The sequence below is a fragment of the Piliocolobus tephrosceles genome, chromosome 1, assembly GCF_002776525.5.
Source record: "Piliocolobus tephrosceles isolate RC106 chromosome 1, ASM277652v3, whole genome shotgun sequence".
Classification (NCBI taxonomy): Eukaryota; Metazoa; Chordata; class Mammalia; order Primates; family Cercopithecidae; genus Piliocolobus; species Piliocolobus tephrosceles.
The window spans coordinates 164,580,494-164,597,194 of NC_045434.1; the positions used below are offsets into that span (position 1 = coordinate 164,580,494).

Consider the following 16,701-nt stretch of genomic DNA (forward strand, 5'->3'; position numbering starts at 1 on the left):
AAGGATTTATATTCTCAGAGCAGGTGATCTGTAGGAACCCATAGATTATCTATAATGCCTGTGCTGCCATTATAGATCTCCTATAAGTACCTACAGAACATTATGGATTTATTGTAGAATCCCACAGATTGCCTGTGGTAATTGTGTCATGTTAAATAGTCTTTCATTCAACTGTCTATGGAGTGTTTACTATGTTGTGGAGAAACGAGGTGAGCAAAACTGACAAGGTCCTTGCCCTTATTCTAAGCCTGAAAAAAGATTCAATATGCAGGAAACGAATACATTATTTCAGATGGCGTTAAGTGCCATTGAGAGTGACTGAGGAAAATATTCAAATTTCATAGGTCAAGGAAAGACTTCTCTGAGGAGTAACATCTGAGCTGAGATCTGAACAGTGAGAAAGAGTCTTGTCAAGAAGGTCTGAGAAAGGATCCCTCTGGACAGAAGAAACAGGAAATATACTAGCCCAGAGGAAGGAATGAGCTCAACATAATTCAGAAACATAGGAAATGTTGGGGTGCCCAGGAAGTGGTGAGTGAGCAAATGAGGGAGGGGCAATAGTAAGAACCCTGGACAAGTAGCAGGGGTAAAGAAATAAAAGCTAGCCGGGTGCAGCGGCTCATGCCTGTAATCCCAGCACTTTGGGAGGCCGAAGTGGGCGGATCACGAGGTCAGGAGATTGAGACCATCCTGGCTAACACAGTGAAACCCATCTCTACTAAAAATACAAAAAATTAGCCGGGCGTGGTGGCGGGCACCTGTAGTCCCAGCTACTCAGGAGGCTCAGGCAGGAGAATGGCATGAACTTGGGAGGTGGCGCTTGCAGTGAGCTGAGATTTGTGCCACCGCACTCCAACCTGGGCGACAGTGAAATTCTGTCTCAAAAGAAAAGAAATAAAAGCCATAGCGCCTTCCCTCAGACACACTCCATTCCCATAGGGCGCTTGTAGATAGCAGCAGTTAGGACACTTATTATCATAGTAAGACCACCTGTGGGTATGTACACATTATTTCAGTACTTACAGAGGCCCTCACACTCAGCTATGATGATCGTATTTCATTATGAACCGCCTGGAGGAACATGACATGTCATCTCCAGTCATGAGTTGTTAGCAATGATTTGAAGACATGTAGTTCCACTGTAAACCCTTAAGATGCTTTCAGTTGGTAAAGCTTGCTAACTGTGTTTGCAGCATCACTAAGAATTGCTTGGAGATTGTTTTTAAATCCAAGACTGTTCCAAAGAACAATTTTTTTTCCTTTGACTCAATTTTCTCTCCCTCTTATTGATTAACATGGGAAATTAATCCCAAGCATTTGGTACAAATGACAGCACCCAGCTACAAACATGTCCCCCAATATTGTCAGTTAGGATTAGTTACAGTTCCAAGTAGTACAATAATATTGGTTTAAATAAGAGAGAAGTCTGTTTCTCTTTCACAAATAAGTCAGAAGTTGATGGTCCTAGAGTGGATTTGGTAGTGCTACTCTGTGAAGTCCTCATGAATCCAGGCTCCTTCCAGCTTCCTGCTCTGCCCTTCAAGATGGCTCTTCAGCCATTACATCCGTGTTCCAAGTAGCAGATGTAGAAGGAAGGGAAGAAAAAGCAAGAGAATATGCTAGTTATTTGTTGAAGAAAGCTTCAAGAAAATGTCCGAATATACTTCTGCTGACCTTTGACCAAAACTTAGTCACGTGGCCACAAAACAGCAAGGGGGCTGTAAAATACAGTATTTATTCTTGTGGGGCACAGGCCTGGTAGAATATTCTCTTACTAAGAAAGAAGGCAAAAATGGATAATGAGGAGAAATCAACAGCTTTTACAATATCCACTATGGAAACAACTCATGTGACAAAATTCACATGAGTAAAAATGCCCCAAACCAGTGGTCGCTAGCCCTAGGATGTTAAGAAACAGTAAAACTAAATTTAAAAAGAGAAGGAGTCCAACATAGCACTGGCAACCTATAATTTTTCCAAGCGAGGATGTGAAAAACAGCTTAAACCCATCACCCACTGTCATAATCATCTCACAAGGAAAGAAGACTGTATCACAAAAGAAGAAAGGACTTACTTACTCCTTAGAAATGTTTTAATGGATTAAATTTAGCTTTTGTGGGAGGGGGGAATAAACTTATTTTTTTCATTTCACCTCAAAACAGTGAAAGCTTCATCACGGACCAGTATTATTAAGTGGTGCTTCAAACTGAAAGCATTTCTTTAAGACAGTATGACACTTTCTCTTTCTAAAAGCTCCCCCAAGTTGCAATAATAATGACCATTTATCTAGAGCACAAACCATTAACTGATGGACCTTAGGTCAGGTTCTGTTCATAGACGTTGTGTTTGATCTGATCAGTAATTTGGTTTCTTTTTTTTTTTCAAACTTTGAATTTGTTGTCAATATGGAAAGCTTAAGAGATTTTACATAAAAAGTAATAATCATTCTTGCTTCTCTTGAAAAGTGAGAAGCTCTGGCACACAAGGGCCCTCATTTCCACATGGTCACTCCCAGCTGGATGCAGCACAGCAGCAGCTGCCCCTTTCGATGGGCACACACTTGCCAATTCATTACGGGTCCACCTGGCCAGCCTCTCCTTTATGCAATATGCCAGATCCCTGTGGAAACCTGAGTTTGTGACTCCTCATTTCATGCTACCAATATACCAGTATTTAGATACATACTTCTAAACTTCACATCAACCTGAAAATTAAACATTATTATACCCTTTTCACTAGAGCAAAGAACAAAGCAGTAAGGTGACTTGCCCAAGACTGAAGCTAATAGGTACCCACCTGGAATTTGTACCCAGGTCTCTCCGACTCCAAGGCCTGTGTGCCTTCCGCCGTGCCACCCTAGCTTCCAGCAGGCTTCTGACCCACATCTCTGTCAGCCCTCTCACAGGTGGAATTATTCAGGCCATCTGGTTTTTAGGACTTTCTTAGAATTAGCTGAGAAAAGTTTTGAATTTCCTGTTTCTCTTGCAATATTATTTTAGGCTCCTTTTCCTATTTATTTTTGAGGGGGAAACTATCCTGGGGAAGGAATGGTGGTTCAGAGAAGAATATTGTCATCTATCATGCAGACACAGCATGCATTTAAACAGCTCTGAGTACATAAATTGGTTACTTAATCGGCCCTAGCTAATCCATAGAGTGCAGAAGCCAAACTACAGTATGGGAAACAGCTTTTACACATGGGGTGCACACATCTGACAGAGCCTAGGGTTCTTGGAGCAGCTGCTGAGTGAGGCTCAAGGCCTTCTGACCCTCCCACCCGCTGTAGGCTCTCAGTGCCTCATGGGTAGTTGTTTTCAGAACATGAGGCAAGCTGGAGCCTTTCATTAGAGAAGCAATTCTGAAACAGATTGAGAATTTTAAAATGTGTATGTCTGAGTTTCTTTTCATTCACAACTGGACTTCTTTACTTTAAGCTCCATGCTGACAACTTCAAGTCAGATAGGGAAAAACATAAAAATAATACTACCTGCTATATTCACATTACACACATTCCAATTTTCCCTACAAAAGACTACATACTTATGAAACGTATTTAACTATGACATTATCAACTATTTCCAGATCATTCCATTTAATAAATGTATGCTACTTCCTTCAAATCTCCTGAGTTGTGTTGACTGCTGTGTGTCAGGCATGAAGGGCAATAGGTGTGTGGATAGCAATAAGATACAGTCCTCGCCCTCAAGCCACTCTTCGCCTCGTGTAGTAGACACCCATGTAAACATACAGTTCATGGTTTCATTCACTGATGCAACAAATCCTTTTTTTAATGTCTCTTATGACCTAAGCATTCTTCTAGGAACTAATCCCTATATTTATAAAGTTCACAGTTTACACTCTAGTTGTGGGGTGGGGATGGATTCGTCTCCTGTGGTCACTCTAGCAAAATACTACAAACTTAGTAGCTCAATACAATGTGAATGTATTATTTTAAGGTTCTGGATATCAGAAGTCAGAAATCCATTTCACTGGGCTGAAATTAAGACCTTGGCAGTCCCATTTTCCTTCTGGAGGCTCTAGAATCCACTTCCTTACCTTTTCCAGCTTCTAGGAATGCCTGCACCTGTATTCCTTGACCCATGGCCCCTTCCTCCATGTTCAAGTCCAGCAGCATAGGATCTTTTCTCTTCCCTGACCCCTGATTCTGTCCTTACATCTTCTCTCTTTAACTGTGATCCTGCATCTCCCTTTAATAAGAACCCTGTAATTATATTGGGTCCACCCAGATAATTCAGAATAATCTCCCCATCCCAAAAGCACTAATCCAATCATATCTGCAAAGTACAGTTACCAAGCATGATAACATAATCACAGGTTTTGGGGATTAGGATAGGATGTGGACATCTTTGGGACCATTATTTACCCTACTACAGGGACAGACAGTAAACAACTAAATTCACACACACACCCATGTACACACCCGCGCGCACGCGCACACACACACACACGATCAGGCCAAACATGGATAAGTGAAAATGGCATAGGGTGAGGGCAGAGAGCAAGACAGGAATTGCTATTTCAGGTAAGAAATGGATCTTAGGAGGTGACGTTTATAGCTGAATGAGTGAGGGAATGAGTCCTGGGGGTGTCTGTGGGTGGGTGCTGGAAGCTGAGTAATCAGTAGGAACAGCAATGCACAGAATCTGAGACATGAATGAGCTTAATGTGTTGAGAAAGCAAAGGGACCAATGACACTACATCAAAGTTGGTGGGGGGGTGTTATGAAGGAAGTCATGTATGGAATTTGAAGTTTATTCTAAGTGCAGTAGGAAGACCTTAGAGGATTTATAGCAAAGGAATGAGGTATCTTGATTAACATTTTCAAAAATACTATTCCTTTAGGAGATCTGATTGCTGGGGTGGCAAGAGTAGATGTAGCAAGGCCTGCTAGGGGCTGCTGCCAGATGGCCCAGGACAGGCATGATGCAGGCTTGAGTTTAGGTGATATCAGTGGAGGTAGAGAGAGGTGCTCAGAGTCAAAGTACACCTGGAAATGTTAGTCTGCTTGGCTTGCCAGTGTTCTAGCTGTAGGGGCTGGGAGGAAAGGGTGGATTCGGAGGACCTCTAGGCATGGGATCTGAACAGCACTATGAGATAGGTGTCCTGCAACACTAGAGAGATGGTCAAGCCACAGCTGCAAATCTTATCAGGAACTTCATTGTAGACAGGTAGACTTTGTTCACTACAATAATAACTATTCAGATTTCTGCATATAATCAGCCTTTGCCTTATGTTTTTATTCTTTTCCCTCAAAAGAAATGCTAGTACTATGGAATCTGTGATGCAGGAGGTGATAGAACAATAAACATTCTGGGGGTACCCTCAGGAAAGAGATCTGTTTCAGCTGAGTGACCTAAAAGGGAAGACAGGAATCTTGCTGCTGAGCAGGGCACTGGCTCTCACCTGTTAGCTCTTGGAGTCTACCTTGAGACCTGCACATGCCAGGTGCCTGAGTTCGGGAGGCCTGAAACTGGCACACTTGGAAAGATAAATGCAAAAAAAAAAAAAAAAAAAAAAAGCCACTGCACGCCAACAGTGAGATAGCTGAGCAGAATTGTCACCGACAGTGTACTGATTTATTCTAGTGCAAAAGCAAGCATGAGTGAAACTTGAGGGTTGCTAGATAAGCATCTGCCTTCCAGGAGTTTATAGTCCAAAAGGAAGATAAGCATCCAGAAGTAACTAGAGCCCTGAGTGCAAAGTTAAGCACTCGAGGCTTTGACTTTTGAAAATTAAATGAAAAATCAATAAGATCACATGCAAGACTGATATGGTTTGGCTGCATCTCCGCCCAAATCTCATTTTGAGTTGTAATCCCCAGATGCTGAGGAAGGGAACTCATGGGAAGTGATTGGATCATGGGGGTGGTTTCCCTCGTGCTGTTCTCGTGACAATGAGTGAGTTCTCATAAGACCTTGGTTTTATAAGTATCTGGCATTTCCCTTGCTGGCATTCATTCTCTCTCCTGCTGCCCTGTGAAGAGGTGCCTTCTGCCATGATTGTAAGTTTCCTGAGGCCTCCCCAGCCATGTGGAATTGTGAGTCAATTAAACCTCTTTTCTTTATACATTACCCAGTCTTGAGTATTTCTTATTAGCAGTGTGAGAATGAACTAATACAAAGGCAGTGTAATTTTGGTTAAAAGCCTACGTTCTGGAACCAGTCTGCTGGGGTCAAAAGAAACTTTGCCTGGTGACACTGGGCAAGTCCCATACTCAGTCTGGGCCTCTATTTCCTTGTCTGTACATCGAGATTGACAATCATGCCTTTCTCATGGGGTTAAAATGAATCAACATGTGTAGAGAGCTCAGATTAGTGCCTGGTTCATGGTGAGGCTCAGCAAGAATCAATGATTATTAATGCATATCAGAAGCTTTTGACTTAAAAGCTCAATAACTGGGAACTACTTTTACTATTATACAGAAGAACAGATGAATTCACTCCACTTCAACAGGATTGTCTTACAAGCCTACTGTGTGCTCAGAATGAAAAGATAACTGGCAAGTCTTGAACTGCAGAGTCCTCAGTATAGAAGAGAGGACAGATCAACAACAACACAATTCAATTAGTGGAAGAAGGGCTCTAAGAATCAAGGGCTGAGGAGCCACAGGGAGCATACCAGCAGAGGATTCTAGTCTGGTACCCGACAATTAGTGGGTGCCCAGTAAATATGCATCCCTGCAGCCATTTCCAAATAGTTCTAACTTTTTACCTGTCCAGAAGAAGTCTATTTGTCCAGAGTATATTATTTTTTAAATACAACAGGACTGTGTTTCAAACGAATTAATCATAAATTTGAGATGTATGCTAAAGTGACTAAACAAGATGTTTTAACATCTGGAGTGTAAAAAAAATGGTGGGATCCATGTTTCTAAGTTTGTTTTTTGACATAATGCTGAAACTTTAGCAAATATGTTGTTTGTTAAAATAGCATTTTAGATTTCTTTTGCCTTTTAGAATTTTCAAAGTGCCTTCATGTTACTTTATTTAATCTTCACAAAAAAACCAGTGACTATCTATCCTGAATTTTCAGATGAGGAAACCAGGATCCATTTCTGTAGCGAATGGCAAGTAAAGGAAGATGCATGCAGGCATACCATCTAACGGACTGCTCTTTTTTCCCTTTTAGATTGTAAAGTCGTCCCTGGGCATTTGTGGGGTAAATTCATCTCCAGGATACCCCTCAAATACAAAAACCCACAGATGCTCAAAGTCCTTATATAAAATGGTATAATATTTGCTTATAACAAACACACATCCTCCTGTATCCTTTAAATAATCTCTAGATTACTTATAATACCTAACACAATGTCAATGCTACATGAATAGTTGTTGTACTATATTGCTTAAGGAATAATAATGAGAAAAAAGGTCTGCATATGTCGGTACACATACAATCATCCGTTTTACTTTCTGAATATTTTTGATCCGCAGTTGGTTGAATCCACAGATGCAGAACTCACAGATACGGAGAACTGACTGTATTTATTATTTCAAGAAAGCTTCCAGCCCCTAGTCCAGGGATTACAAATGCAAATGTCTGTCGGGGCCATGCTCAGAAAAAAGGTATAAATAGGTTTGATGTAAGGTCAGAGGGAGTTGGACCCGGCTAAACTGGGGGGTGTAACACACACCCAAGCATTCAAATTGCTATTTATATTTATAACCTACATTTTTATGACACATAATTTTATCAAGGCAGAATTCAGCTCAATATCGAATATCCTCACAATAACTTAAAGATGGTAAGAGTGAAGGATTTCCCCTATTTGACAGATAAGGAAACGGAGGCAGAGTGAATTGACTTCAAGTTAATAGAAGAGCTTAACCGCCAGTCAGTAGAATGCAGGCGTTAAGAACATATGTTTTGGAACCTGGTAGATTTAATATAGAAACTTAGATTTGCAACTTGCTGAGCTCTGAGATGTTCAGAAGTTACTTAACCTCACTGAGCCTTAATTTCCCTGTCTGCGTAATGGGAATAATAATGCTCATCTGAAAAGTTGTTTGAATACTGAGTGTGGTCACACACATTAAGTGTTCAGCCCAACATCTGGCATATCACAAGTATTTAATGAATACTAATTTGTTTAATGGTATTAATTAAAAGGAGAATAATTCAAGTCTATTGATAAGTGCAGGTTTTTACTCATGGCCTGCCAAGCTTTCAGATATGAGGATTCAAAAGCTTTACTGGAAATTCCTTTAGAATTCTACCAGTGATGAAGCCTAAGCAAGGAAGCAATGCATTTCTCTCTCTCTCTTTTTTTTTTTTTTTTTTTTTCGTGTCTTTACAGCATGTTGGTTGTATGACCAGAGAACAGATATAAATTTAAACACATGGGAGAGAAAATCATAGATTGTCAGAGCTGGAGGTTATCTTACTTTTCAGCTGAAGACACTTACCCAGAGAGGTTACAATGTGTATGTATGTATCTGTGTGTGTATTCAATTTATATATTTATAGTCTCTTTTGTATATATTTTATGTTACATTTATAGTATGTGTATGTATATGTGTGTGTGTGTATATACACATATACATATACACACACATATTTATAGTCATATCTCCCAGGCGGTGGGAGGTGTAGCATAGAGTATAGAGATTTTTTCTGGGTATGTGCATGTCTGGGTCTTCAGGTATTATAAGCTGCATATGGGAGTAGAGGAAGAAGAGAGGGCGTTGGCTGTCCAGCAGTTATTTTTGTCCCATGTTGCATGCTCTGTCCTACCTGACAAATCTGAATGCTGACCTCTCTGTGGTTCTGCCTGGCTGGTGACTGTGCTTGTCAGCTGAATCCACTCCTGACAGTTGTTACTGGACTGTTTGATCCAGGACCTATCATCCACCAGCCTTCAGACTTTCTTAAATTTGCTTACTTCTCTCATGTGCTGATGGGTCCTCTCTTATTTATTATCCCCTCTGTCTTTTTGTTAGTTCTTTAATTTTAATGAGATCATGGGAGAAAGAGGAAAGAAATGTGTGTGATGCAACTAAATTACTTACATAGGCAAGCTTCATTTGAGTGGTAAAATAAAATTTCAACTGGGTGGGGTTGAACCCAAACCAGAAAGACCTAAGGTAGAAGCAATGCACTGGTCAGGCAAGAGATGATGAGGCTGACCTAGGGCATCGGCTTTTGTATAGGATGCAAAGGAATACATTTTAGGTATGCTTCCAAGATCAAATTCAAAAGATTTTACATGACTGGGTAGACAATAACTCTTAAAAATAGGGAAGGCAGAAGGAAGAACAAGTTTGAAGAGAAGATAATGAATTCAGTTTGGTCATGTTAAGTCACATTGGGCATTACAGAAAACTAATGCTTGCACATAAAAGATGAAGGCATCATCCAGAAAAATGTGTGACTGGTAGGGAATGTAATTGGAGAAATGTTCACATTAGTACCTTTTAAACCTTTTGGACTATGACCCAGTATGTGCACACATGCAACCAAACACGACTCACAAAAGCACACCTTTAACTTTGATAGACTATGATATTTTCTGTTACTCAATTTAATTTAAATTAAGTTCTGGTCAAAACTTACCAAACTGATTTAATGATTCACCAATCTATCATGAAAAATATTGGATTAGGTTGGGCGCGGTGGCTCACACCTGTAATCCCAGCACTTTGGGAGGCCGAGGTGAGCAGATCATCTGAGGTCAGGAGTTCGAGACCAGCCTGACCAAAATGGTGAAACTCTGTCTCTACTGAAAATACCAAAATATCAGCCAGGTGTGGTGGTGGACACCTGTAATCCCAGCTACTTGGAGACTGAGTCAGAATTCCTTGAACCCTGGAGGTGGAGGTTGCAGTGAACCGAGATCGCACCATTGCACTGTAGCGTGGGCAACAAGGGTGAAAATCCATCTCTCTCTATATATATATCTATATATATATAATATATATATATAATAAAATGTGTACATATATAGGATCAGAATGGACGGCTGAGTGAAGAACTTTAGATAAGAATGCAGATCACTCTTTGAGGACAATGCGGTCGCAAGTGGTGTGGGGCTACCACCTGCCGGCTCCTGCTCCTGGCTCACCACTGTTCACTCTCACTGAGGAACAAAACGGTCAGGAAGTCGCACAGCTTCCATGACTTTTAAAAATACCGGGAAAACACTCATGGAGCCGGAGGTGGCAATTCACCAAATTTGAATCACTCTAAGGAGCTGCAATGTAAAATCTCAGGAGATGGTGTGTGCTGACTTAATCAGAGGAGCAAAGGAAAAGAATCTCAAAGGGAAAGAACCATTTTGAATACCTACCAAGATTCTGAGAATCATTACAAGAAAAACTCCTTGTGGTGAAGGTTCTGAGATATGAGGTCGTTTCCAGATGAGAATCCACAAGTGACTCTTTGACTTGCACAGTCCTTCTGAGAGTGTTAAGCAGATTACTTCCATCAGTATTGAGCCAGGAGTTGAGGTGGAAGTCACCATTGCAGAGATGCTTATGTCAACTGTCTTAATAAATTGATTACCAGTTGTTTAAAATTAAAAAAAAAAAAAAGCAAGTCATGAATATGGTACCCAGGGCCATCAATCAAGATTTTTGCTTTAGGGATTAAACTGTGTTTAGAAGAAAACATCAGTGTTCAGTGATACTAACTGAATAAAGAATTTAGTTGTTTTATTGTTCTTAAGGTCGTAAGAAACCTGTGGGATCTAGGCAACACGAAAGTGAATTCTCATAAAAACACAGTCCATGGCAAGAAGTGGAACTTGCACTTGGAGTCGAGAAAATGTGTCAGTAAAGGGCTTTTCCACTTAAAATAGGGCTGCAGTATTTTCTCTCTGGAGTCAACCCTTGAAACACTGCTGTAAAGGATGGGTTGCACATTTGGTTTCTTCCTATAGTTAACTGTATGTCCTTGAAGGGCCAGACCCTTGACAGTTTCTGGGTAAATAGCCATATGAAACAGAGGCCTCTGATCTACTCTCAACATGATTTGCATTTTATTTAGCACTCATTTACTGAACACCTGCTACAAGTAACACGAACACCCTAGAAGAATGTGGAGATAAATGATAATTCTTCCTCTCCAGGCTCTCACAGTCTATTGGGAAGATAGAAATAAACAATTCTGGGAGCAGGCCAACTGTGATAGATGCTCCACTAGGCATGGAAAGACAGTAGGAAATAAGAGGAAAGAAAATTATTTCAACTCAGGATGTATTGTCTTCTTCTCATTTTAAAGTTCTTCTTCCAAACATCATCTCCCCAGAGTGGTTTGTGCACCCCACTTCCCAAATAACTTTATTTCATTAGCCTGTTTTATATTCTTTATGGCAATTCTTATTATTAAGGATTATCTTTATCATTTATGTTTATAATCATATGTTATTTGGAAAGAGTTGCCCAAGAGACCAAGATACAAGAGAGAGGATATTCCAAGTAAGGTCTCAGGTCTGGGTAACAACTAGCAAGGAAAATATGTAAAAATTGATTACACATCTCCTATGGGTCTCACCAACACTAAGTACATGCGACAGTTCAGTTATCACAGGTTGGAACGGGAATTTTGAAGAGGGACTTCTTTGCTGAGAATGGAGTCCCATTTCCTCCATGCGGAGGAGGGGCCATGTCTCCCTGACACACGAACCCTAGTGAAGCGGCTTCAAGTGAACACCTGGAGAGGTTGAATATGTTGGAGTTCTCTACTGTGACATCACAAGCTGCCCCAACACTTAATGACTGTACTTATTATTGCCATATTTTCTGGCTCTGTGGGTCAATAATTCATAAAAGTACATTGGAGAAGTATCTACTACAAAACGATGTCTGAGGTCTCCACCAGAATATCTTAAACAGCTGGGAACTAACCAGGAAACTGTGACGGTCTCTATTTCCCCTGCTCTTTCCTGTGGCTAGCATGGGCTTCCTCTTCTTTTTTTTCTTTTATAATAAAACAAAAAATAAATCTACATAATTTTAAAGGTGACACAGCACCTTTAAAATTATATAATTTCAAAGGTGACACAGCACCTTTAAAATTATATAATTTCTACGTAATTTTACGTAATTTTATGTAATAAAAATTTTACGTAATTTTACGTAATAAAAATTACATAATTACGTAATTTCTACGTAATTTTAAAGGTGACACAGCACCTTCACCTACATAATCTCACGGAGTAAACACAGCAGCACAGATAACTTAGTATCTGTTTCACAAATGAGGGTGTTGAAGCTCCGTGTGGCTAGAAGCAACTTGCACCAGGCTTTGGAGCCTAGACTTGAACCAGTTTTTTTGACTCCACTTCCAGTGTTCACTTCAAGCCTGCTCACTGGCATGCATACATTCCACAAACACCACCTCCCATCAGACACACTGAAGTCACATGGAGTCATACCCACTGAGGTGACAGGAAGCAGCAGTGCATGGCTTCTTCAGGGCAGTGGAGGCCCCCAGCTCCCCAGGGAAACGCCAGCACGTGCTGACCTTGAGAAAATTATGGCTGCAGCTAGAGAAATAGGTATCAGCATTCATAGAGGGATTTGGGAATGAGAAGTGTGGTAACGGTCGGGTTTAATACTGTGCGCACACTTCTGATGAATATGCAAATGTGGCTGGTACCAGAAGCAGGAGGAGAACAACATTTACTAAACAGCAGTGCTAAACCACTTTGAAAGGGGTGTGTCAGAAGCATGGTAATGAAATTAATCCTCTTCACCTGTGAATTATCAGGGCCTTTGGGTTCCATCCAAAAACGTCTGACTTGAGTTTGCTTTGCTTGGAGCCTCTTGTGTAAACTTGATCTTAATGGAGAATGAAGCCTCAGAAACTGATACAAAATAGGAAGGGGTAAAAGGCACAACTATAAATTTGCCCAATTAAAGGACTACAGGATCAGGGCACCTAGGTTGTGCCTGCCCACCTGGGATGATGCTTGTGGGACACCTTAATGCCTGATGTGGTCACCAGTCAATTGATTTATCAAACAAGAAGACTGATTGTTGTTAGTTGGTCAGAGTGATGAGATCAGGCCTCACGCTGTCTGACACAAGAGCTGTAGATAGAAGGCACTGAGTTTAAGTGTTCAAGGGAGAGTTGTCTCTTCCGGGCTATAGGAAAATAAAGACCGCCTGCCAGAAAAGAACTCTAGACCAGATCTCAAAATAAAGATGAATAGAGAGTATCCTTTACTGACAGGCACTGTGCCACCTACAGGGTACAGAAATAAGTAAGTCTCATGCCTGTAATCCCAGTACTTTGGGAGGCTGAGGCAGGTGGATCACCTAAGGCCGGGAGTTCGTGACCAGCCTGACCAACATGGAGAAACCCTGTCTCTACTAAAAATACAAAATTAGCCAGGCGTGGTGGTGCATGCCTGTAATCCCAGCTACTCAGGAGGTTGAGGCAGGAGAATCCCTTGAACCTGGGAGGCAGAGGTTGCACTGAGCCAAGATCGTGCCATTGCACTCTAGCCTAGGCTATTCAGAAGATGTTCACCCTCTCGTTGGGGAGTCCCTCATTTATTCACATATAGTTGGTGGTGATCATTTGCTCTATGGGGCCACCCAGCACTCATGCCCCCTCTATTTGGAAATAGCACCTCAAGTTCCTTTTTCCCCTTGGGAGCAGTCAGAAGGACTGACATTGAAGAGGCACTGCCCTCAATGCTCTGGGTGGGTGATTCAGACCCCACTCCCCTCCACACACACATACAGCATTCAAATCTAGAATGCTGTGTAGCATTGATGGAAAGACATTGGAAAGGATTCCTCTGACTTTGGTCTGTCAGTTCTAGCCTCTTAGGTACCTAAATCTGTCCTAGTTTTCATCTCTCTGTAAGCCTGGTCCTACAGCCTCATTGCCAAACTTATAACTACCTGATCTTTTCCCAGTAAGTTCATGTTTCCATATAAGCTAGCCAAAATCCATTTCTGTTGCTTGCAGCCATGCAGTCCTAACACACTCACCCTCATCCATTCATTAATCTCCTTCACCAAGAAACATTATTCCAGGCAAGGGTAGGGCAACCTCCTTAGGAAGCTCACTACCTAGGGGGAAAATGAGTCAGTGACTCATCGTATACCACAGGATCTGGGCTGAAATCAGGACAAGAACATAGAAATATTATGGGAACAACATCAAGGAAACTGAATTTATCTTGTGAATGTGAGAAAACTTCACAAGGATCATAGTATCTATCCTACCTTTTAAAGGGTGAGCATAGGTATGCCCGACACAGAAATGAGGAGAGTGCTTAGGCAAGGAAAATCATAGACATAAAAGCTAGGAAGTATTACTTGAGCACAGATTAGGAGATTTATGGAAGAAAAGATGATAAATAAAGGCAAATAATATTTATACAGCAATCAAAACTAGAAGCAATACTATGTACCCTATTTTTTATGCAATGAATTTTGAGTCTCAAAATGTTAAAGGACTTTCCCCAAAGTACACAGCTACAAAGCTATATGAGACTTCTAATCCTATCTCCTACACACCTCAGAGCATTTCTGTAAGAATCAAATGGAATCAGGTCCATTTGTTCTCATGTCTGTCTTCCTGTCTAATCTGGATCAATCCTCATCATGAAAGATGGCACATGGTTCATTTTCTTTTCTCTTTTTAAACCCTAGAAATTAGCACAGTGCCTCGTACACACACACAAAAAAACAGTATGTTTGTTGAATTAATTAACAAATACTTATCAATAACAAAAACAACAAATAACATTTGTTATTAATTAACTTGGTCTCATGGTGGGTCATCAGTCCTATAAAGTGCTTGTAGACAGAATGATCATCTTACTTTCCCAAAGTACCTACCATGGATAGCAAAATATGTCTCATTATTAACATCTTCATTTTTCGTTTTTCAAATTAATTAATTAATTAATTATTTTGAAAAGGAGTTTTGTTCTCTCACCCAGGCTGGAGTGCAGTGGCGCAATCTCAGCTCACTGCAATCTCTGCCTCCCAAGTTCAAGCAATTCTCGTGCCTCACCCTCCCAAGCAGCTGGGATTACAGGTGTGCACCACCACGCCTGGCTAATTTTGTATTTTTAGTAGAAACGGGTTTTGCCATGTTGGCCAGGCTGGTCTTGAACTCCTGGCCTCAAGTGATCTGCCTGCCTTGGCCTCCCAAATTGCCGGGATTACAGGTGTGAGCTACCGGCCTGGCCCCCATTTTTCAAATAAAGAAGCTGAAGCTCAGAAATTTCAGAAGTGTAAATGCTAGCTAAATTATGGAGATCTGGAAAGACAGTCTGTGGAGTCTGGTTTGACTCCCTTGGGAAGTATAGAGACCCTAAAGGTGGATGAACTGATAGCCCCCCACCCCATCAAAATAAAAGGCATTAACATGTATGCAGTATTTTTTATCTTATAATATTGGCAAATTGAAAAATTGAGTCTCTCTGCATGGAAAAGGAAAAATAGCATTAGGCATCATTAGAAAAAAAAAAAACTCTCTTTTTAATTAAAATTAAATGTCCACTGTAAGAAAAAAAAAAAAGTGGTGAGCAACAAATAACCACAGCCTTGTTTAATCACCTGTGATGAATTATAATTAGGATTTGAAAATTATTGAACTATTTTCCCCCTGTTCACCTTGGCACTCTGAAGGTGAATTTCAAAGAGTACAGGAGGAATGAATATTAAAAAGTTTGTTTTATACTTGAATGCCAGAGCTCCCATCTCATTTTTCCATTAAAGCTCAACTTTTGAAATTTTTCACTGCTTTGCAGTAATTACATCTTCAGCCTGACAACTCATTACATGACAATGCTTATGCTAATTCAATTCTATAGGCTCTGGGAACGGAAGACAGTGGCTTTCAGTGACTGGGATTTAGAAAGGGGCTTCCTCTCTGTGGTTCAAAGAGGCCCTGCCTCAACCCATCCCGACCCCCAGGGCTCTAAGCATTTTGCATTGACAAGGCTGGATTCTTTTTCTTTTTCTTTTTTTTTTTATTATACTTTAAGTTCTAGGGTACATGTGCACAACGTGTGGGTTTGTTACATATGTATACATGTGCCATGTTGGTGTGCTGCACCCATTAACTCGTCATTTACATTAGGTATATCTCCTAATGCTATCCCTCCCCCCTCCCCCCACCCACAATAGGACCCGGTGTGTGATGATCCCCTTCCTGTGTCCAAGTGATCTCATTGTTCAATTCCCACCTGTGATTGAGAACGTGTGGTGTTTGGTTTTCTGTTCTTGCGATAGTTTGCTGAGAATGATGGTTTCCAGCTGTACCCATGTCCCTACAAAGGACACGAACTCATCCTTTTTCATGGACAAGGCTGGATTCTTTTAGTTTCCTGACCCACAAGCAGTATTGGCTATGCTACCCTTGCTCCCAGGCACCTGGTAGCTGGTTTATTTTAAGTCCTGCTTTGTTCTAGAAAGGCTGGAAATGAAATTATTTGTGTAAAGCTTTCCGTCTCAACAATGGGACAAGCCTATTTGTCTTGCTCGCCCTGGAATGGTGACATTTTTTATTTTTCTCAAGACTGTTATTGTTATTCTGATCGATTCCGTTTACAGCTATTATTTGAGTTCCTACTCTGTACCAGGCCTTGGAGTGTGTGAGCCAGATGATGGTGAACAAGACCTCAGACGTAACTCCTGTCTGCACTGAGCTTGCATCCTATTGGGGGATGCAGACATGGCAAAAGAGTAGACAACACTGTGAGTTGCTCCC

The 16,701-nt window shown here is 40.9% G+C and overlaps 1 protein-coding gene and 1 pseudogene across 2 annotated transcripts in view; both read left to right on the plus strand.

Annotated features, from left to right (window-relative positions):
* The window catches only part of DAB1 (DAB adaptor protein 1), a 1,195,266-nt gene that overhangs the window by 582,907 nt on the left and 595,658 nt on the right, over positions 1 to 16,701 (plus strand). The gene's annotated exons all lie outside the window — the stretch shown is intronic.
* On the plus strand, positions 10,134 to 10,517 carry LOC111522997 (annotated as a pseudogene).